This window comes from Caretta caretta, chromosome 9 (genome assembly GCF_965140235.1).
Source record: "Caretta caretta isolate rCarCar2 chromosome 9, rCarCar1.hap1, whole genome shotgun sequence".
Taxonomy (NCBI): domain Eukaryota; kingdom Metazoa; phylum Chordata; order Testudines; family Cheloniidae; genus Caretta; species Caretta caretta.
Window position 1 is genome coordinate 30113002 of NC_134214.1, and position 24468 is coordinate 30137469.

Here is a 24468-nt window from a genome sequence, read left to right on the forward strand (position 1 = left end):
TGTTGTTTAGGGCTTTGGGCCTAGAGTCTGTGGTAGATAAGGGAGCTAATGTGCTCTCCTTTTGGCTGTGTCCTTTGGGGGGATGAGTGGATACTCCTGCAACCAATGGGTACAGGGCTGTTGTGACCAACTAAAGATGAGATTACACAGACCCTAGAGAGAGGGCTGTGATCTGGGGAAGGTGAATGACTTTTTGTGGAATCCCTGAACTGAAGAGTAAAAGGAATTAGACTCTTTTTTACCCTTCAGGGGACTGAGGGAGCTTATAGTTTGGCTGAAGGGCTAAACTACTCAAGACCAGGAGAAAACTGAGACACAGGCAGATCCTGTCCTGCTAATTGGGAGAAAATGGAGACCTGGCCACACTTACTGTCAATAAGGTAAGCAATCTTTTCATAACATACTTCAAATAAAAACCCTATGGATGTGCGAGTGTGAGGCAGACACAGAGAGGGGCGGAAAGAGAAATAAACCAACCGTTGGTGCTCCAAGTCTTTTATGTTATCCCCTTGATTATCCCGGTTTGTGTCCTGTGCATCTGCTTCCCTGCTTCTAGCCATATGTTTTGGTAGTCTGTATGCCTGTGGAAGCCGTGGTTTGTTCATTTTTATGATGTTAAAGCCCCTGCATATTTTCTGTGGAGAGGCAAGTTCACCTGTTGGTGACTACAGCATCTGCTGTACTCAGAAGGCACTTAGAGGAAAGGCTCGGCTTACCAGTGGGAGTTGTACAGCTGAACGTAAAACAAGGCCAGCTATGGGTCCCTGTACTGCTACCAATACAGCCAAGGTTCTATACTGGCAGATATAACAATAGTATACTGGCCATATGTGCAGCCTTTCCCTGGGATGAAGTCCGCAGCTTGGCAGCAATAAAATCAAAGTCAAAGTATTCCAGGATTTCCCACAGAGCACTCCCCTCACTCACATTAGTCCTGCTTGGCATTTCCATTATGGGGATTCCTGTCACACACACAGCCACTGGGTCAGTTGATCTTTTCTTCCTCTCTTTAAAGCAGGAAAGAAGACCTAGTATTTTCAAGCAGGCGTGGGGGAGGCATGGGCCACTTATAGGTCTTTCAGAGCCTTCCTGCTTATGTAGCTTTACTTTGTTTTGTTTTGGTATCCCATCAGGCAGTTGTTTATGGATTTCAATATGTATCACTGACCATGTCTGTGGACTGGAGGTGTTACAGAGTCATTATTAATGACCACTCTGCTGGTGTTAAGTGCAGACTACTGAATCTGAGTGGAGCATGGATGGTAGGTAGCTAATTGATACTCCTAGAGCTAATCCAGGATGTGAAATTTCACTGTGTTGCTGCCTTCTCCTTCATCAGGTGGCATGGAATTTGATTCTCCACATGAAGCTCCTGGAGAATGTTGTACGGCATGAGATCAGCTGAAGTGTTCACAAATCTTCCTAGTTGTGATAAGAATCCCACAAAGTTCTCATTGAGTGATGAGGGAGCAATTGAAACAATACACATTGCAGAATGCGTATAGAAAACGTCCATCATGCACTGCCTTCCTTGTATTTTGCCACTTGTCAGAGACTACAGACCTGAATGAGAGACTATATCACCATCCACTGTTCTAGCACAGCCTGGAAGTGTGCCATGAGGATTGCTACTGCTGAATTCAGCTCATTGTGTACAGCTCATTGTGGCTTGTCCATGTGTCTGCAGTTAGATGGATCCTCTCATGGTGACATGAATATGCCTTGCTACCTTGCTGATCAGCAGAGCCCTGATAGAGCCTGTTTTGTGGGGAGCAGGAGGGGAAAGGAGGTACATGCTATCATGAAGTGGTAGCAACTATCATTTTCAAAAAACAAAAAAAAACAAAAAACCCTCCGGTCACATGTAATAAGTGCCAGCGTCTTTGCATCGGCAGCATTCACTAAAGAGGACTGAGGTTGCTCATGGTGGTACTTTTTGCCCATTTAACCCTAAACTAAATTCAGCTGGCATAGGAAAACGCTGAGGCTCTTAGGAACAACTGAGTCCATTGCTGGTTCTGCTGCCCTGTCTCCACATCAGAAAAGGCATTTCCCTGAGTCATTGTTTAGTGATGAAAGGGGCACCCCAAGATGCTGCTGACCCTGGCTTTTCTGATGAGTGTATACATTGCTATGATTATGCTTTATATGGTTACTGAGAAATGAAATACTCAGCTCTTAGGGGTCAGTCTGCATGTAACTGTTCCCTGACATACTGCACCAATTATATGAGTTGGATCACTGGGAAAAATACTCACAGCTATAATTTGTTTTTGGTGTTTCCAATGAGATTGCCTGTGTGAAGCATTAGAAACATAAATAGGGCTTCAGGGACTTGCATCATCTCTTGTGTTTGGTCTCTTATTCGAGCTCCAATTTCACCGCCACAACCCATCACAGAAGGTAAAGGTACTTTGTTATGGACACTGTTAAGGAAGGTATTAGCAATGTTCTGTAAGAGCTCCTCTTCTAGTACCTTCTCTATGACTCCATTTCATCACCTTTCTGCTTCTTCATTCCCAAATCATCATGAGTAATGAGTTCCATAGTAGCATTGTCATTTATCTTGGTATACCCCAGAAATATGTCACTCTCTGCTAAACAGTCTTCTCCAGACACCATAACAATACACTGAACTAGTCAGACTACAACAGAACAATAAGCACCACATCTCCCTGAAGTCTGAACTCAAAGTTCTTGACTGCTTTCTCTGTCACATTGAACAAACTGGCCTGATATTTCCTTGCAGTAGCCCATTGCCGTCTGAAGCTGGCAGAAGGGGTGTGTTATGACAAAACTGTGCTGGTTCCCATGTTAGGGCTGATGCTTGTCTCATGCTAGGAGCTAAATATACGAACTGTGCAGAGCAGTTTCTTCATCCTTTGCAGTTATGACTCCTTTCTTCTATCCATTCAATGACTAGGAATGACAGTTATTATATAGTACAATAAAGATACTAACCCAGGAGGAGGACACTTGTCCCGAGGCACAGAGACAATGAAACATACCATTCAAGCATCTGTCCACACCCTCCACAGACATAAATACCTAGGATCGTGCTGACAGAAAACTCCAGGCCAGAAAATTCTATGAAGAACCTGGTATATTATGTGTGGGGTGGGAAATTCTTAATACACCAGAGCAGAGTGTTCCATGTCCGGAACCCTAGCCTGAGGCCAGGACTACAAAGGCTAGAAAGAAAAAGACCGTTGGGGAACAGCTACAGTTCCATTAAACTCTTATGACCAGTCAAAATTAACCAAAACGTATAGGAACACGCCATAGAAAAATTAAATTTGTAAAATAATTCAGAGTAAATTCATAGAGTAATTTAAAATGAAGGAAATCTCTCTGCTCACAAATATTCCTGATAAAGAATGTTGAGCAGATAAAAAGGCTGAATCTGCTGTCATTTATACTCTGTTCTTCAAACCTTTAACTTTTATTGTTTCCATATTTGTTTCCAGTACAGCAATGGCTCACCATTTCCTTTGTATCAAATGAGGATCTGGCCCTAAGTCTTTTTGTATTAACTTAGTATGTAAATTTTCTGGCATATTTAATGCTAAAGGTCACCTGCTTGATTTTGTTCTTTCTCTGGATTGTAGCAACCCTTGGAAGGTTGTTAATTGATTGTAATTATTTTAGTTAATCAATTTCGGGTATGAGGCACCTGTTTTACATGCAAGAGTTGTTCATTCTCAGGCAGTTTCCCACAGAAGTAAACTAGCACAGGTCAGATTTGCTTTGTTGTAGAAGATACTAGAAAGATATTTTGAACCAGCCGAATCACACTTTTTTGGAATATGTGTGACTGCAGCTATGAGAACTGTATTGTCTCCTTGCTTATGAATGAAAATGGAATTGTATTTCCTGGGTCAGGATTACAGGTGAGCAGGATACAGTTTTCCCACCCTGTGAAAGTTGTAATGCTTTCAAAGTGTCCTGTTCTGTATTGGGATGAATGTGAGACTTTTTTGAAATTTTGCCCAAAATATGAGAGAGATTCAGATCCCTGCTCTGAATCAATCAGGTCTCTCTCTCTCACACACACACACACACTGGTTTTGACCCAAGAAACCTTATCCAAGAGAAGTTAATCAAAAGTGATATGCTCCTGTGAAAAGTTTTGATTTCGACCAATCAGCATTTTCTGATGAAAGAGCACTTCATCAAAAAATTCCAGAGAAACTGTAGTCAGGATTGTTGAAGCACTTTTATGTTGTTGTTGTTGTTTAAAGGAGGGTAGAGTTTAGTTTGAGAAGAAAGATGCTCTGTAGTGATAGGATTACTAGGTTTTTACACAGACAGGGAAACTCTTTGGGCTCAGGTTTGGTGAACTGAGTTCTGGTTATCCCTTGTTCATTAAAGGTGATGGGAAAAGCAGCTGCAGGATGTTTCAGTTTTAAATCTCATAGCTGCATGCATTAATTTTTTGTTGTCTTTCTTGTCTCATCTTTTTCCTCTCCCATTTTTATCTCATTCATTATTTTCAATCCTGCCCTTGTCAAATCTTATTCCTTCATCACTTCCTCAACTCATTCTTCTTTGTGTTTTAAATCCTATCCAGGTTGATATTTATAACCCCAATTAAGGCTGCATTATTGATGCAACCACCTTCTCCTTATCAGCTATGAATGATTAAGCCCAGTCATGCCGTTACCTGATGTTTTGATGACATCAGGGACATGAAAGGAAATAGTTACAGCCTGGAGTGCCTCACTTGACTTTCACATTTGAAAGAGGTTTAGAGTGTAGGGTATGTGAAACAGGAAGCGTCTTTATGCAAAAACTTTGATTTCTGCATTTGCCAAGATTTGCTGATTTCCACAAAGGTAAATTGTCAATGTTTTTTACAGTGAGAAATACTGAAGTACAGCCATATAACAAGTGGTAAATTTTCACCCATTTGGCTTTGCAAAAAAGTGTCTTTTTACAGAGGTTTTGTGATGAGCTCCCTTCGTCATCTGAACAAAAGTTTTGGGCAGGAAGGAAAGTCTGTTTCCAATCTCACCTCCCCATGGCTTAGTGCAGTGTAATTATTTTTTTCACAGATGAAATGTGGACATAGTGCTTGACCCCAGTGCCTGAGCAAATAAAATTTTAAATTTTAATTTATTAAAAATATATTGGTTTATTTGCTAAGTATTTTTGAACACCCTTTAAACTCTAAAGGATTGATTTTTCTTGTAGAGGTAGTGAAAACTAGAGGTTTTTCCTGTCACCTTCATAGTCAATCTGAAACTATTATTTAATGTTTTGCATGCCCTAACAGGAAAGTAGGTCTCTTAGAAGTAGTTTCTAAATCATGAAAGGGTTTTTTAAATTTTTCTTCATAAATGTAGCTGAATATCATGTTCAGAATCTTCAAATAAACTACAACAGCAAATCCTGTCCTCCCAAAACTTGTATGTTTTTGGGTTGCATATTTGTTTTTGCATAATTCTTCTTACATGTACAGTAATTTTGAAAAATTGGCGAAGACCTAGGCTCAGATTAATTACATACCAAAATTCTGAAGGATTGGGAAACAGGAAAACCTTCTGAGAAAGAAGCATGATTTGCTCCATAAGGGTAGGTTTCAGAGTAACAGCCGTGTTAGTCTGTATTCGCAAAAAGAAAAGGAGTACTTGTGGCACCTTAGAGACTAACCAATTTATTTGAGCATAAGCTTTCGTGAGCTACAGCTCACTACATTGGCTGAAGTGAGCTGTAGCTCACAAAAATACTTATGCTCAAATAAATTGCTTAGTCTCTAAGGTGCCACAAGTACTCCTTTTCTTTTTCCATAAGGGTAATTAGCAGAGGACTAGATTGAAGGTAGCTAATGTAATTCTCATATTTAAGGTATCAAAGTCAAAACAAAGGAGCATCCACAACACTACATAGCAATAAAATGATCTTCACTTTTGGGTTAAATAATATAAATTCAGTAAGTGTCAAAAATACAAAGCATTTAGGACTTTGAGCATGGATTCTTTTTTAGACTATAAGGTCTTTGGGACAAGGACCATGTCTTTTTATATTTCTTGTAAAGTTCCTAGAATAATGGGATCTCAGTCGAAAGAAGTGACAGGCATTCTGGCCTCTTCAAAATCTGAAAACCCAGTGAAAACCCAGTCTCTCAGAAAACCCAGTGAAAGCTCAGAGTATTTTGGGAAGAATCTCCAAGTATGGTGAGCAATTATTATTAATCCCATTTTACAGATGGGGGAACCGAGGCAGCGTGGAAATTTTGAAAGGACTTGTACAAAGACACACAACAGAACCAGGATTAGAACTTCTCTGGACTCCCAACCCTGTGCTCGTTCCTCCAAATTACCTCCCAAAAGTACGCCTCTGACTATAGTGTGTGTTCAATCACATATACTAATTATGGACAAGATGTCAGCAGCCATATATACAAGGAGTCTCTCACCCTTGCAGCACTGCTGATGGTAGATTCACCAAAACAGATAGGGAGGGGGTAGTCGCCGCACCTCTTTCAGGGTGACATAGCAATGGGGCTCCATCCAGTTCCGTAAGGCACTGTGCCAGTGGCATGGTGCAGCTCAGCATTGGCTCCAATTCTGACCAGTGCCTTAAGGGCACAGAATAATATTTCATTATTTGTATTTCAGTAGCATTTAGGGCCCAGATTAGAGACTGAGGTCCCATCATGCTAGGTTCGGTACAAACAAAAATAAAACAGTCTCATCTTGAAGAGCTGGCTATCTAAACAGACAAGACAGATGGGTCTGACGTTAAAAAAGGATATAACATAGATACAGAGATCAGGATGATGAGTGGAAAATTTCTTGTTAAAACCAATGATTTCTTCTAGTTTCTTTAGAATTGGGCTAAATCCTACTCACCTGACTCTTGAAACTAAACCTTCTGACAATCTGGGACTTTTGTGTAAGCACAAGGCTCACAGTTTAGTCCTTTATGTTGTGCAGAAAAATCTGTTATATTTCTGTGCATTGACTTCCAGAAACAAACAGGAGTTATGGTAAATTACAGTATATTACTTCCAAACAGTGTGCCTCACAAAATCACAGGTGCCTGATTCATTTTATGTACCTTTCTATTGGGAAGACAGGCAGGAAATTCAAGTACAATATAATTGTCAGTATAATAAATGCCACGGCAAAACACAGTTGAGCAGTAGAGGACACTGAGTGTTATTATGGCCTATTGTTGCTATGAATAGAACCTCCCAGACACCAATTAACATCTCATTGCTATGATTACTTGCTACAGTATCTGTTCCACTAATCAAACTTGCCCCTTTTTAGTCCATATTTTGATTTCAAAAAGTTATACTAAGAACAGATTACATTTATCTCAAATGCAAATAAATGTGACGCTTAAGAAGCTAATTAAGTATATAACCACTGAGAATAACATTAGCCAGAATATTAAATTTCTTGGTTTGGAGGAAAACCTTTTAGGAAATATTTGTTGAATAAACATAAAAGAAATTCTCCTAATGTACTGTAATGCAAATAGTGTTCTGTTTATATTTTTCCATATGCCAATCATATGTAATTCTTATAATTTATCTTCCATTGAACACCCCTCTTTATAATCTAGCAAAGCTTTTAGAAGAATATTTACTCTCGAGCATATTGTATATATGAAGAAGGAGATCTGACTGGGGAGCAATAAATATATCTAACCAAACTTCGTAAGAACACAGTTTCAGCTGTGTAAAAATGATAACACCATTAAAAACATATCAAATAAATGCTGCAGCCAAAGGAGCTGAAAAATCAAGAAAGGCATCTCAAAGATTCCTTATGCCAAACTTTTAGTCCTCATGAAATGTGCCAGACTGAAAGCCCTGGAGAGTGAAGTTTTCTGTTTTCGCATGATGTAGGCAACAATTATGCAAGATTCCTTAATATGGGCTTGATCCGACAAAGTGCTGGGAGTGCTGCCCCCAGTCCAGCTAAGCACTTAGCCATATGGACCCAGATTTTTGCTGTGCCTAGTGTTGCAACGCCCAACTGATTTAGGAGCCTAAATCTTATTTTTAAAAGTGATCTAGGCACCTTAAATGCGATTTAGGCTCCTAAATCAGTTAGGCATTGCAACACTGAGACTGCCAGCAAGGGTATCTGTTATAGAATCATCGAATCACAGGACTGGAAGGGACCTTGAGAGGTCTTCTAGTCCAATCCACTGCAGTCAAGGTTTGACTATGTGTTATCTAGACGATCTCTGACTGGTGTTTGTCTAAATTGCTCTTAAAAATCTCCAATGATGAAGATTCCACAACCTCCTTAGGTAATTTATTCCAGTGTTTAATTATTCCCAATGTTCAACCTAAACCCCCACTGCTGCAAGTTAAGCCCATTACTTCTTGTCCTATTCTCAAAAATTAAGGAGAACAATTTTTCTCCTTCCTCCTTGTAACATTTTTATGTACTTGAAAACTGCTATCATGTCCCCCTCTCAATTTTCTCTTTTCCAGACCAAACAAACCCAATTTTTTCAATCTTCCCTGATAGGTCATGTTTTCTAGACTTTTAATCATTTTTGTTGCTCTTCTCTGGACTTTCTCCAAATTGTCCACATCTTTCCTGAAATGTGGCACCCAGAACAGGACACAATACTCCAGCTGATGCCTAATCAGCACAGAGTAGAGTGAAAGAATTACTTCTTGTGTCTTGCTTACAACATGCCTGCCAATACATTTTAGAATGATGTTTGCTTTTTTTTAAACAGTGCTACACTCGGCAAAGAGTCCTGTGGCACCTTATAGACTAACAGACGTATTGGAGCATAAGATCCAGATCCAGACCAACCCGGCTACCCCTCTGATAAGTGCTACACTCCTGACTCATATATAGCTTGTGATCCACTATGACCCCCAGATCCCTTTCCATAGTACTCCTTCCTAGGCAGTCATTTCCAGTTTTTTATGTGTGTAACTAATTGCTCCTTCCAAAGCACAAAGTACTTTGCATTTTTCCATATTGAATTTCATCCTATTTACTTCAGACCATTTCATCCGATTTACTTCAGGCCACTTCAGTTTGTCCAGATCATATTGAATTTTAATCCTATCCTCCAAAGTACCTACAAGCCCTCCCGGTTTGGTATCCTCCGCAAAATTTATAAGTGTAGTCTCTATGCCATTATCTAAATCATTGATGAAGATATGGAACTGAACCAGACCCAAAACTGATCTGTGTGGGACCCCACTTAATATGCCTTTCCAGCTTGACTGTGCATCACTGGTAACTATTCTCTGAGAAAGGTTTTCCAACCAGTTATGCACCCCCCTTATAGTAACTCCATCTGGGTTGTATTTCCCTAGTTTATGAGAAGGTCATGCGAGACAGTATCAAATGGGTAACAACGTTAAAGCACTGTGGCAGCGCTTTAATGTCATTGTCCCTTTTGCCTCTGCCCCGGGCCACCAACAGGGGGGGCAAAAGGGGCAGCTGCCCCAGGGCCAGTGATTTAAAAGGGCCCGAGGCTCCCGGCTGCCACTACTGTAGCAGCAGCTGGAGCCCCGGGCCCTTTTGAATCGCCGCTGGAGCCCCGGGCAGCACGGATGGGCTGGCTGGGGGAGGTTGACACCCCCAGCCCCGCACCTTCTGTCTGAGGCCCCGCCCTTCCAGGGGCCAGAGTTGGCCCCCATACCAGTAAGAAATTAATATTACTTTCACCCCTGTTGGATGGTAATAGTTTTCATTTACTACTGACACTAGGACTGAATTCAAACTGGAGAATGAGATGGGAAAGTCTCTGAAATACCATTACCAATCCCCTGAGCCATCTAGTGCCTCAGCAAACACATTTTGATGGAATTTGTTGTGTTGTGATGGTGTCATCTCTGAGGCCTTGATTTTTTTTTCATATTTATCACATGCTTTTGTCTTGCTGATATGCAGAAAGCATCCCTTTAACTGCAACAGTTTCAATTATTATGAGCAGAGTATTTTGAATTTTGAGATGTGTCCCTGATGATGCACCATATTTTTTTTATGTCTTGGATAAGGAAGGGTGGTGTTGGACTTGAAGCTTGGATTTAGAAATAATTTTTTATACAGCAGCTGACATGTTTGCTGGATTAGTGTTTACAGTACTTATTGACATCCCATGATACCTTTCCATAGCTGAACAGAGTATAGATTGACTCTGGAGTATTAGCACTTGATGAAGGTAATCTGTTTTCTTGGCTGAAGCTCACAAACAAAGCAGTTAAATCCCCATTACAAATGGCTAAACAGGGACCCATTAAACTTCTTATAGGCCTGTCTCATTTCTATAGCCCCTGAAACATTTATAAAGGGCAATGTTAAAAATTTACAGAACGTTGACATAAATTCCTTAAGCAGAGCATAATCTGTGTGTATATATATATCTACAGTATTAAAAATCTGCACTCTTTCTTTAAAGGGCAAATTAAAAATAGAATCAGAATAAAAATAACTTTTTCAGCAATTTGACCTACAATAACTGCATTGGTTTTGCACATTTTATTTTCAAAGTATCCTAGCAAAAGAAATTTGACAGCTGGAAAATAGTAATTTACACTGTAACTATCAAAGGTAATATTGATGGCAGTTATTCATAATAAAGCTGTCTTTGTTAATGTCTGTTTCAATTATTAGTTCTTCAACTACCCTGTCTGTAAAGGAAATCAATTTGTGATTAATATGGTAATAGTGGATATATCATGTTAATGAGCAATCCCATATTAAGAAATATGATTCTCCTGGCATCAAACCATAGAAGCCACAATCATATATATGTATATATATATTTTAAGAATCAATCACCATAGGCCTAAAACAATTTTGCAAAACTGTGGTTTTTCCCTCTGTTATAGTGAAATGTATCCTCTAATAGAAACTACATTTTTCACCATTTTGTTGAAAGTTTTGCTATGATAAATACAGGTATTTTGTAAACTTCAGAGTGAAAATATATAGCACTGTACTGTAACTTCATGTCTGCCAGGATTTCTTTAAAAATTACCTCTTTTATCAGATGGCTTTATGGGTTGGCTATATACACTGAAAGCAATACCATCTATGATTGCTTGGTTCAGGCCAGTACTTTGGTGATATTTAGCAACACAAGCTGTGCTTAATCTGAGAACTACAGCCTCAGGGAGAATTACAGAAACTATTTGCATTTGGTATCCTCATTATAGAGTCCACTTTATATTCACTACAGCTAAGTCTTGTCTCTCCTCTACCAAGAGTGTTCTCTTCCTAGCTCTCTCACTAACCTGCTGTTGGACCTGCAGCAAATTATTTAATCCTCCGTTGCCTCAGTTACCTCTATTGTAAAGCAATTTTAAATAAATAAATGAGAAGGGCTATATACCTGATAAAGCACAGCCAAGAAGAAGACCTAAATTTGAATCCCAGATTGTGGTCCATGGAGTTGTACCAGTGTAATCGAAAAGGCCACTTAGCTCTTAAGTCTTCTCTTGCCAGTCAGTGAGAGCTCAGCTCAACTCTTGCACTGACAAATAGAAAACTATTGGAGCTTTCTTATTTTCTACTTTGCCTCAGTAAGGCCCTGAACCAACTTCCCTGAAATCAATGGGAGCCTTTCCATTGGCTTCAATTGAATTTAATCTGGCCTCCCAAAGAATGTCAACAAGGAGACGATAATTAGAGCGAGAGAAACAGCAATACCTTTATTACGCCACAGATGGTTGATGGCTCATGGACACTCATAATTTTCCCCTTCCTAAGAGGGCCCTAAATACAATGCCTAACTCAAGTTGCCCTTGCCAGCGATGGCTGCATCCCAGGAGAGTCGCTTCAGTGACTGGGGACAGTGGTATTTGTGTATAGTAGGGAGACCTAGCATTGTAGGAGTTGACCAAGAATAGGAAAGCTCTATTGTCTGGTTGGTTCAGTTTTATGCAAGTCTTCCTTCCAAGAACTTACTCTCCTGCTCAGGAATTTTAAAAATAAATAAGAGAGACGAGTAATCTCTTTTATTGAACCAACTTCTATAGGTGAAAGAGACAATACAAGATATTACCTCACCCACCTTGTCTAGCACTCTGAGACCAACATGGCTCCAACACTCTGCAAACGTTAAATAAATAAAACAAATGAGTTATTCTGTCTTTATGAACGTGGGAGTGTAGCGATTAATCAGACCATACTGTTTATACATTTTCTAGTTCCTGGGCATCTTGATAATTTCCAGATGGTGACGTGTAAGAAAAGGCCTCAGATGTGAAGAATGGTTTGATAGAGTGTAATTCATATTCTACAATTGCCTCAAAATATCCAGGGAATTTGAATCACAATTAATTTTAGGTATTGCTTTTCTTCTGAACCAGTCATTGATGCCACAAAGAGTAATAATAAAGATAGCATTTTTTTTATCTTACATGGATCCTGAAAATATATGCTAAGCCATCTATCTACACCATCTGCTGAGGAAGGGTCAAAGCCGCCAGCTGTACAAACTAGGAATAAGCATTGTAAAGCTGATATTTTATATGGACTGAAGCTGGTGTTTAAAGTGGTTTTAAGCAGATCTTTCATATAGATCATGGATGCAGCTGACACTTGTTAGCATATTCCTTCCTGTGCATTCTTTGTAGAAAAATAACAAACCTATTTCCCAGCTACATTAAGCTAGGGCAAAAAAGTAATCTCTTGCTTGCTAACAAGTAGAGGGTTGTCTTATTTACTTCACAATAGATATGGGACCCACTGGTCAAACAGTCAATTAAATGTCGTCATAGGAGGGTAGGCAATCTTCTAGTCTGACAATTTCTGCCCTGCCCAGCTCCAAAACGTGTATCAGACATAAATATTCAATCCTCTGTATTTTCAAAGGGACATCACTGTGATCATTGTACTGTCAAGAATTACAGCACCAATTTGAAGCATGACTGACACCAGCTTCATAACTTGGCAAACAAAAGTAGGTAAACTGAAGAGGTGCTGTGAAAAGAAACAAATTCAATGGGGCAAATTTAATGGGGAAAATTTTGAAATAAAAGTGCGATCTCTGGCTTTTTAGAAATTTTCAGACCAATATCCTTAAGAGAAAGAGGTGAGTGGACCCTAAGAAGCCTACTGGATATTTATTTGGGATTCTAAAATAAGTTGTCAGTGGCAAATTATGTTCTATTAAAAGACCCAACACATATGAACCAGAAGCTCTGAGCTCCAGCACACTCATAAGTATTGTGGGAAATACAAGACATTCCAAAGAAATCAGTGTCAGCATTAGTTTCAACAATTTTTGTTGCTTTTATTTATTTTATTTATTGATTTAATAAATCAGACTGTCCCAGATTGTAATAATGTTAAATTTCAATGCCTGGTTCGCAAAGCAGATCTCACAAGAACCATTTATTTTGCACACCAAGGTACTGTGCACACAAATATTTTGATATTTTGCAAACAAATAATATAAATTTCAAACTAACTGTGAACTTTATTTTTGTTCTCTTAAAAAAAACAACAACCCAAAGGCAAAAAATTAATTTCAACTTTATTTCCATCCCAGACTGCCTGTTATTTCTTCCTCTATGCATCTTTCTCAGTCTTTGAACCTCTGACAGGAACCTTCCTGTCCCCATCTACCAGCAGCTCTCACTCCTAACTCATATTTTCTTCCTTCCATGTTACTTTATTTAGGTAAAGACAAGAGACCTTTATGTCAAGGTCTAAACATGGCTTATTGGAACTGTAACAGGGTTCTGGGGCTTGGGTGCATGTGCACGTTCCAGCATGCTTGCTATAGGCCTTAGGCCACTTAAAACTGGGAGGAGTAGCTGTAGGGCACAGAATCGGGAGCAAGTGTGTGTCACATTCATTAAGCCAACAAGAACAGATAGGAGAGAGACAGTGTCCGGGAATTACCTGGGAGGAGCTCTCCATAGAATTCAGAAAAGTTAGCTGGGAGGGGGGAGAATATTTCCTCCCATTCCCAGCTTGTAGAAAGCGGTAGAGTCTTTGTTGCTAAGCAATTTGTATTACTTTGAACCTATTCTAGCTTCTATTGTTAAATAAAATCTGCCCTAAGGAAAGGGCCTAGACTCAAGCATTTGGGCTTGCTTTGGACTGCTCTGGCTGGCGAGTCTGGTGAATCTATTACTAGGAACCCAAGTTCAAGTTCCATTAATCTTCAAGGGCATGCAGTCAAAACAAGCCATTCACCCCAATGGGAAAATGAATCCCTACCTCTGACAACAGGGGCCATTGATAGGTAGGTGAAAGTGTAAAATATCCAACTTTCTAGCCTATAATCTACACTAAATGGAAGGTTGGGAGTGTGACTAGCAACGTGCATTGAACTTGTAACGACCTGAGCTAATACTATGGTTGTCAGGTGACAATCCTGAAGCAATTCTAAAGAATAGTCTGTGACCCTTCCCCCAATTTATTTTATCCTTCAAAATCTCAAGGGCTAGATTCACAAGGGAATTTGTATGTGATGATTGCGAGCAGCAGCATGCCTAACTTTTTGGTGCCTAGAACATCACTGGGATTCAGAAAGTTAGGCGCTCAGGCTTCCCATACAATAAATGGAGGGAGACTCTTTCCATTGATGTGGAATGAGTTTTAGATTAAGGCCCTTACTTAGCATATTCCTTGGCTCCAAAACCATACCACCTCTCCAGTCAGATGCCAACTTTTGGCCTGGCTGGTGGAGGATAGTCTGTGGTGCCTTGCACTGTGGCATCCCCTTCTGCATAGACATTCTCCAGCTGGAGTCCTGTTAGCCAAAAACCAGCATAATCTAGGGCTGAATCTAGTCCACTATGGTATCTCATAATTGCCAATATTACTGTGCCCACAGCAGTTCTCACATTACAAGAGACTTGGCCAATCCTGAGCACAGATACAAACATGGATCCTACTGAACTTAGTGCAAGCTGCAAGTATGCACCTGAGGTCTGACTTTGGTCCATTTATATTAGTCACTGCTTTTTGTTGATAAAATATGTACCTAGAGCAGGGTTCGAATCATTCCGGCATTATTTTGGGGAGCTGGAACAGTGTTCCAGTACTTCTGGTACTATCATTTATGAGTGATAGTATAATACCAGAAGTGCATTCTGGCACTTCTTCTTTTAGGATGTGAGCGCCAACCTGGAGTACAAAAAACCTGAAACAAATCATACAGCAAAATCTTTTTACATGGTCACATCCTATAGGTCCAGGCTCACATGATACATCCGTAGCCTCCCAACCTGTGCATTTTGGTTCTACACACATGGTTCCCTTTGGATAGATAGCAAGGTTCAAACCCTTTCAGGAGCTTGGTTCCAGCTTGTTTTGACTGGACAGGGTCAATAAATACTCCTCACCTGAGTACAGTCCTGATATTTCTGAACTCTTCAAAATGGGAATAGTTTTTTCTTTGTTGCAAAAAGGTGATACAAAGTACTGCTGAGATATACTTAGTGGCTGTTGCTGGTCCCTAACAGCTATTTGTATGAGAAATCTGTGTATCTTTGGCAGACTGCTAAATATTACTGCTTAAATCTATTGCTAGGAAGCACAATTTTCTGTAACTTAATTTCCTAAGCCTAATGAGCCTAGTAAATTTGCTCTGATGTCTTCCCAAGTTAATATGTTAAATCTAATTTATTTGGCAAAAAATCGGACAAATTTCCTCTTAATTGAATTAATCTAGAAGGGAAAAATATGTATTATTGTGGAAATCTGTGATTTATAATCCACAGATGTGTGAGTCCTATTTTGGTTCCATTCATTTACTAGGTTAAATTGCTGCTTTTTGTTTGTTTAGTTTACCTGGAAAAATAGAAAACTGATCTAATTTCTCCTTTGTCTTATATGACAAGTTTGCTAAACTGTATATTATTCTTTTAGCACTTTAAGGTGTATGGAACCTCTTGTTCTATATGATTATTTGAATATTTGCTTGGCTGTGCCATATCACATTTCAATCACCTGTTACAAATTTAGTGTAATGCTGTAATACTGATATTTTGGATTTGCCCATAGTCTTTCATGGGTTTTGGATCAGGCTGTTGAAGCAGTTGTTTTGAGGTTCTATGGATAATAATAATGATTAGAACTTTTCAGCCATAGATCTCAAAATGATTTACAAAGAAGGTCAGATTTTTCCCCAGTATTCAGATAGGGAAACTGAAGCCTTGTGAGTCTTGCCCTAAAACATACATCTAGTCACTCTCTAAAATAGAAACTACTTCTCTTGATTCCCAGTTGTGAGTTCAACCCACCAAACCTCTTTAACAGTGATACAAAAGGCAGGAATTGGGCCCAGTGTACTTTCTGAATTATTCTCTGCTTGTAAGTGAACGATTTAATAATTAGCAATAGCAGGCCAGCCCTTAGAGAGCAACATCACACCACATGTTACATACTTCTTCCGGTGAGACAGTGCTATGCAGTACATTGCATCTGGCTTATGGCTGGAAAGCTATAAGATAAGAAGTATTACTGCCATTGTACAAAGTGTTGGTAAGACCTCATCTGGAATACTGAGTACAGTTCTGGTCACTCATGTTCAAGGAAGGTGAATCCAAACTGAGACAGTTGCAGAGAAGAGTTACTAGGATGATCAGGGGAATGGAGGGCCTGTCTTATCAGAGGAGACTACACGACCTTAGGTTGTTTAGCCTAGCAAAGCAAAATCAGGCAGGAGACATGTTTGCTCTTTATAAACACATCATGATGGTGAACACTGGGGAGGGTGAAGAGTAGGGTGACCAGATGTCCTGATTTTACAGGGACAATCCTGATATTTGGGACTTTGTCTTATATCGGCGCTTATTACCCTCCATCCCCCGTCCTGATTTTTCACACTTGTTGTCTGGTCACCCTAGTGAAGAGCTATTTACGCTGAAGGATAATGTTGGCACAAGAACAAATGAGTATAAACTAGCCAGGAACAAATTCAGGCTGGAAATCAGAAGACGGTTTCTGACCATCAGAGGAGTGAGGTTCAGGACTAGTCTTCTAACAGGAATTGTGGGGGTAAACAACTTAATTAGTTTTAAGAGAAAGCTGAACAAAGTTATGAGTGGAATTGTATTGCGCGTGATAGTGGAGGACCAGGCTAGAAAGCCCTGGGGTTCCTCTCCTGTTTTCCTTATGTTCCTATTGCTCATGCATCAGACTTCAGCTGGTTACTTGCAGGGGTCAGGAAGGGATTTCCCTCCTTCTCCCCCCACCCCTAGCCAATGTATTCTGGGTTTTGGTCTCCTTCCTCTGAAGCCTCAGAGATGGTCGCAGCTGGAGATAGGACACTGGATGGGGTAAGCCAGTGCTCTGAGGTGGCACCAAACATTCTCACTCTCACATGCTTAGCTGGCTGTTCCTGCTCACATGCTCAGCATCCAGCTGATGGCCACATGTGAGGTTGGGAAAGAATTTTCTCCCGAATCAGACTGGCAGTGACCTTGGTGGTTTTCACCTTCTTCTGCAGCATAAGATGCAGGTCGCTTGCTGGGATTATCTGGGTATATCTTATGTAATCAATTCCCTGCCATTGCAGGGGCCTCAGGCATAGGTGCACCATGGTCCCTCCTATTCCTTTCCCGTGACACATAATAATCTAATCTCTTGAGGGCACTAATGTTTTGATCTAATTTAGATTGCTGGGTTTAGTGTGTGCGTGGTGGGTGGTGCTGGTGGCCTGTGATGTACAGGAGGTCAGACTAGATGATCTGATGGTCCCTTCTGGACTTAAACTCTGATTCTGTGATCTTTGACAAAAATATATCAAGGGTCACTAGTGAGCATGATCCTTCACAGTGCAGCTGGAGTCCATTATGCCCATTTCTGATCTCTGCAATGATAATGGAGGCATACCCACATCCCAACAAGCCTATTACTCAAAGAGCAAAAATTGAGTGACGTACCATTTTAAAATAACCTTGCAAATTATAATGATAGGGCTGGATTCTGTGCTGATCTACACCTCATGCATTCCGTATTGATTTCAATGGAACTGCAGAGGGAGTAAATCAGTCAAGATTTTGGCTCTTGATCGTTAGACCAAAAATAATTGTAAAAGTCTTGCTTTTTAAAAATATTATCAGCAATACCTAAGGTCACTTATCAATGTACCTGGCGTTTCCTACTATAAATATTTCCCTTGATTGTGTATCTTTCCAGTACAACAGCAGTAATGTGAAAAAAATAGTCAATAAATTGCAATTGTAAGGTCAACAGTTTTAGTATTAAAATCAATTTACAGTATGTTTGCTTGAAGTGCACATAAATTCAAAGAGGCAATAAGTATAAACAGAATAGCTGATTTCTTGGATGCACTCCAATATAATTATAGCTATCCACCCTTGTGACTATTTGTGAGTGTACCTTAAAGCTATTTGCCTGCCCTGAGGTACAGTAGCAGTATTTTATACAAGTCTGCATCTGACTGAAATGCAAAACTCAGTAAACGTGGAAAAGATGCTAACAATTTTAAAGAACTGTCTGAGTAAAATCAAACAGCAGACTAAACATACATTTTGATCTTTGTTAGCAGAACCAGCCACCTCTTAGTACAGATATCTTCTCTTATTCTGTTTGGATTTGAAACTGAGTTATTCCTAAAGGATTTGTCACAAAATAGTGTATTTCTAATAGGCAATTATAAAAAAAAATTATCATCAATCACATTTATTGCAAACATCTCATAAAACAGTAAAACATTTATGTGGCTTTGGAAAGCAAGTATGTTGCCATGTAATATACCAAGATTTGCATATAAAGAACAGCAGGCAGCAAGCAAGTATATTTTCTTTCTTTCTTTTCTTCCCCCACCCCCATTTATAGAAATGAAACTGATATAATGTATTTATTTAATTTACATCAAATACAGCTGTAACACATGAGTGATATTAATTGGCATTAGGTCCCAAAAGCAACCCATCCTTAGGTAACCAACAACAATTCCTTCTTCAGGTAAGGCACATTAGACAGGTCATACCTTGTCCAAACCCATTTGGCAACAAGGAGGCAGGCTTTAGTTTCAAGCTGATGTACACCTGTCAAGGATTTTCACTCTCTCTCTCTTCTCATATTTGTTTTCCCTGATTACCAAATTCACCTAAGGATTTTGTTTTCAAACTAACCAGAAAGGCTGTCTCTCTCTATTGTTTTCATTATTTCACTTATGAATGAGAATAAAATGTAATTTCATGGATAGAAATACAGCTCTTTTTGGGTGCTGCCTTATGGCAGCTGGCCATCAATACCTAAATCCACTAATCCTCTCTGTAATCATATATTCACGGGCTGTGCAAACACTCAGAAATCATTTTCCAGAAACATTATTTTTATGGCACAGAGTGCGTATAGCATGGGCTGTATGATACAAAATGACTAACAAAATGTTGGGTTATTTGTATGTCAGAGCTGGTAACAACTGTCTTTAGCTAGGCACAAGCTTCATGGCAGTGAAGAGAAAAAAATGAATGACATTATATAGAACAAATCTGGGTGGTTTTTCGACATTTGACTTCCAACTATCATTTTAAAAAGATTCTGCTATCTATTTACTTGTCGGGGCTGGACTTAATTCTGATTGCTGCAAAGAGTTCTTAAGATATTGATATAACAAATTGCTCTATGTTTTAGAGATTGATTCTTGCTGACCAAAATGGGCTTTCAGATTGGAAGTCTTTTCCCCCTCCCCTAGAAAACACCTGCTGAGATAGAAGTCTGAGTGCTACACAAAAGAAATATATGGTTTCTTAGTCTGCTTCTATCTAGCAATTTACAGATGCTATCAAAAATTGCATTTTTTATGAAAATTACCTAAGGATTTGGCAGAAGAACCTTGGCTAAAATGGACTGACTATCCACTGTCAGGCAGAGTATTAGCATACTGATTGGTTGTTACTTCTGTCAGTCTTCTTTCTGCAAAACTATGACAGGCCACACAGCAGGGAGCAAATGATCATTAATACCCTATCCTCTGGGACACAATAAACTGCCATTCACTTGCATACAAATAAACGGCATAAAGCTTGTCAGACAAGGTGACAGAAAGAGAGATGCTTTTTCAAAATGGTTTTATACTGCATTGGGATGTGATCATTTAAGAGATGTTTTTGTTTCCTGGAGTATATCATCTTGACAGTAGTCTTTAGAAATAGAGCTAGAAGCTTTAAAAAGAAAGTCTTTCTTCATATATAATTTTTAAACAGCAGTAGGTACTGACAAGTGTTCTCTGATTTTAAGCTGAATTTTTAGTCTATTTATTAAGTTCAGGAAAAAAACCAACCACATTTGTCCATTAATGTAACACACAAAGGTTCAGGTTCTATGTGCACACACACAAACTCACACCTACACACACTGGTTCTTTAGGTACAAACAATGCAAAACTCAGATTCTAAAAATTCTTTTGGAAGTTAAACAAACATGCCCAAACCAGAAAACAGCCACCCTGAACGTTAACAGGATACTCCTTGTAAGATCCATTTACAAAGCTAAAAGTTGACAATCTGCCAAAAATAAATCTTGCATTCTACCTTAGTTTTGGTAAGGTCAGGTACAGGTTAGGATCTGAAGCATTTGCTTCACATAATGCTATTCTGTTCTGGGAAGTACATGATGAGGATAATTACTGATTTATGAGGGGGTTTTGCATATTCTGGTTGCAGTGTATTTAACACATCAATCAATGAATTATTAGATGATTATTTCAGTGGAGTTTTGGGTGGGAGTTTAGGGTTGCATTAACCAGTTAGTAATGAACCACACAGTCTTACAATGCTAAGAGTGAAACTGGGGCAGCACCTTGTAAAAACAAATGGCAATTAATTAATTCCTTTGACATTTATTATGAGCACAATTATCCTGATGCACTCTCAATTCTTCAGTTCCCATCTCTACTTAAGACACATTCAGGATGCAGTGTATGGCATTGCAGCATATCTCATTGAAGCCACATAAGTACTCCTTTGCTGGCTAAATATGTTCAACATTCTAATACATAGCAAAAGATCATATTATGACCAAGGTGCTCATGTAAATACAGGTATAGCAGCTTTTAAGAAAAATGGAGCAGGTAATGAGAGACGGTTACACTTCTGCTCTCTAGATCCTTATGCATAATGTGTGGTTTTCTACAAATGCTTCTTTTCTTTTTAGGTCCTTACAAGGTAAGGGAAAGGTCAGGATCTTGTGAGAGTGAAGATTTGACCATCTTTCAGTTTACTCTGGGATATAGGCATCAGAATGTGTTTTTTACTTTTGCAGAGCTACTCCTCTGGTCTTTCTATCAGAGAAATTAATGTTGTATCATACTTGGGTTTCCTACCATGCTATCAGACCACATTGTTCAGTTTAAACTGGAATCTAGATATTATGTGTTTTTCCAGAAGAAATATTTTTAAATGGAAAAAATCTTTAAAACGCAGTGGATGTGCACTTTGGTTTAATGGACTGTTTAGATTGCTGCACATTCTCAAGGCCCAAACTTACATAAAAATGTCCATAATAGAAAGTAGGGAATTCTTTACATGATAATACTAAAAACCTATGCTAACTAGACCTTTACAGTGCCTAATTAAGAGGATAAGAACATAAGAACAGCCATCCTGAGTCAGACCAAAGGTCCATCTAGCCCAGTATCCTGTCTTCTGACAGTGGCCAATGCCAGCTGCTTCAGAGGGAAGGAACAGAACAGGTAATCATCAAGTGATCCATCCCCTGTCACCCTTTCCCAGTAATTAAAGATTGCTTACAGTATGGTTCTAAACTTTAATATCCAATCTTTGAGCCTTAAAATTCCACCTGTACGCTAAAGTGAATTCCACTGAATATCATTAAATCCCTGAATCCTTCTAAAATAGACATTGCTTTCCTGCATAACAGGTGGGCCCAGGTCACCAGCTGGCTTAACTCAGCATAGCACCATGAAAGTTCATGTAGCTACTAGAGATGGATGTAGAAAAACAATTCAATTTTGCAACAACTTTGAAGGTTTCAGAATTTGGTTTTGGTCCACATTGGAATGAAAACAGAACCATTTTGTGAAACTGAGTTATGTTAAAATGGGTTGTTGTTTTTCTCTCTCTGTAAGTGATTGGAGAGTCCACCTTGAACCTCAGAAATGTTACCACTGAAAACTTCATCATAATTTATGTTCCTGATAAATGTTTTGGCTTTCGCAAAAGAAAATTTTTCAGTGAAAAGATGATCGGTTGAAAATGTTTCAACCAACTCTAATAGTTACACTGATTTATATCAGTGGAGGGACTTGGAGCATAGAGTTTTAAGGGATCCAATATTACATTCTACCTTTTTCTAATTCCTAAAAGGGATGGATGAAGCAGTCCAGAAATTGCTTTTGCCAAAACTGAACCTGAACCAAATCCGTTTCTGAAGTTTGAGAAGTTTCTTGTTTCTTCTGGGTCCTGACTAGAAAAAGAAGTGTCAAAACACTGATACAGTGGCAGCACAGTACTTTCAGCCCATTTTTGCAGAACCAAGACATTTAATTGGTTTCTATAAGCATCCACATTTTTGGTTCCAAACTACACTTAACCTTATAAACTTTTGAGTTCATCCCTCACTTTGATCTCAAATTTACCTCAGAGTTCATTCTCATGTTGGCCTGACCCTCACATGTTATTATGTCATTATGTTATATCAAATATGCCAGAACTTAAGTATAGCAGCACATCTACAAATGTTGTAAAATCATTTAACAACTGAAGATCAGCATTTCTAGCAAATTTGGATCATTTGCAGAAGTGCTAATGAGGAATTTGACATTATTTGTGCAGGTAGACAATAGCCCAAGTAATTGTGTACTTGAAATGACATATGTGGGCAACTGAGTCAAAAAGAAAAGGACAATTAGTATATAAAAATCTCCTTTCCCATAGGAATGATGGTCTTTTATGAGGAATCCTGTTCTCCCTGTGTGCACTGAATTACCACAGATGACACTGGGAAATCTATATATGAAGGGAAGCAGAGAACCAGAATTTAAGAAGGTGAAGAATTTTGCCCATAAGTGTGTTTTTCTTTGATTGTTTTTCTTACAGAAGAGCATTAAGAATTTGTTCCAAAGCCCATTGAAGTCAACAGAAAGACACCTGTTGATTTCAATGGACTTTGAATAAGTCCCTAAATAAAAAGGTGAACTGTTTCTTTAAGATATGGCTTTTATTTTGGCATCAGTTTATCTAGGAGGACTTTAACCTTACTGCAAAGCTAGGAACTGTTGATAGAGTAGGTAAGATGATGCTTTCCTTCAGTTTTGCACAAAGTGTTGTTAAATACCGTGGTAGGCATTGCTTGGGCTACACAAAATTTTGTGATAAGATCAGTATTTTTAGTATGGTAATTTCCCTTTGCCCTCCTTCAGTCCCATTCCTTCTGGTTTGTGCATGCATAAGTATGAAAGTTACGAATGATTAGAAGGCAATGGCATTGCAAAATCCCCCCAAAAATACTACCGTTAATGAGAATTGTGCATGTAACCCCCTGCTTACTTCAATGACAATTCTGTACTATGACACTGTCAAATATAAAAAATAAATTAACCAGATAGCTGAATAATAAGTAAGTTCACTAGAGACACACATTTTTGAATCTTAAGGACACAATGGATCAAAACCTCAGCAGGAGTAAATCAGCATATTTCCATTGACTTCAGTGCAGCAGCTACATTGATTCACACCAGTTGAGAATCTAGCCCAATATGACTTAACCTGTAAGGTATGCGAAGATTTTTACAAATTCTGTGGAAGCATTGACACAGATGTGCATTGGGGTTTAAGATGTTAAAAATGAAGCAGTGGTTAAAACAAAACAAAAAAACCATAAACCACTGCTTGAAAATCCTTAACTGCAACCACTGTCCAAAAAATGCTGCATATGTTCCAATAATCTGCTGAGCAATACAGTCCATTGTATTCTGAGAAAGAAGAAAACTTCTCATGAGAATGTTTGAAAAGTCACTGGGGTTCAGTTTACATCAGGGTGCAGGTGGGTCTACAAAGCGTTTGCTGAAGAGATGTGTGTTTATACAGTTGCTGTTGCAAGATGGTATTGATTGGTTAGGCAACTAATAAAACAAGCAATCTCACTTTCATCTTTGTGGTTTCTGTTCCTCCAGAAGATGGAAAAGTGGTTTTAATTATTCACTCCATGCACTTCACTTATTTTTAATATCTCTTTCCTTACTCTCCTCCACCCACTTTTGTTCTAACCAAATCAACTCCCCTCTTGTAGTCATGACATAAACCCTGCAGGCACCAGGGTGGAAGATAAGTTTTTATGAAGTGAAAAATTGAAGCTATTCCATGGGCCATGACTGATCAACAGAAGCCAAGAGTGCTCTGAAATCTCACTTCTGGGAGACTGTGTCACCTTTGTAATATCAGAGTCTTTGGCAGCCTGAGTCAGTGTTTTCATGCATTGCCACGATGTCACCAATGTGTGATCATACTTCTTTGCAGGGAAAATTTTTACCAATTTTTATCAAGTTTAACTTGACAGAGTCCAGCAGGCTCTG

The 24468-nt window shown here is 39.0% G+C and overlaps 1 protein-coding gene across 4 annotated transcripts in view; it reads left to right on the plus strand.

Moving 5' to 3' along the window:
* The first annotated feature begins 263 nt into the window (after nucleotides 1-263).
* Nucleotides 264-24468, plus strand: part of PLSCR5 (phospholipid scramblase family member 5) — an 87828-nt gene continuing 63623 nt past the window's right edge. For all 4 annotated transcript variants that reach the window (XR_007358556.2, XM_048865054.2, XM_075132192.1 and 1 more), the window contains exon 1: nucleotides 264-380. The gene's annotated coding sequence lies outside the window, so the exon portion shown is untranslated. The remainder of the gene's footprint in view (nucleotides 381-24468) is intronic.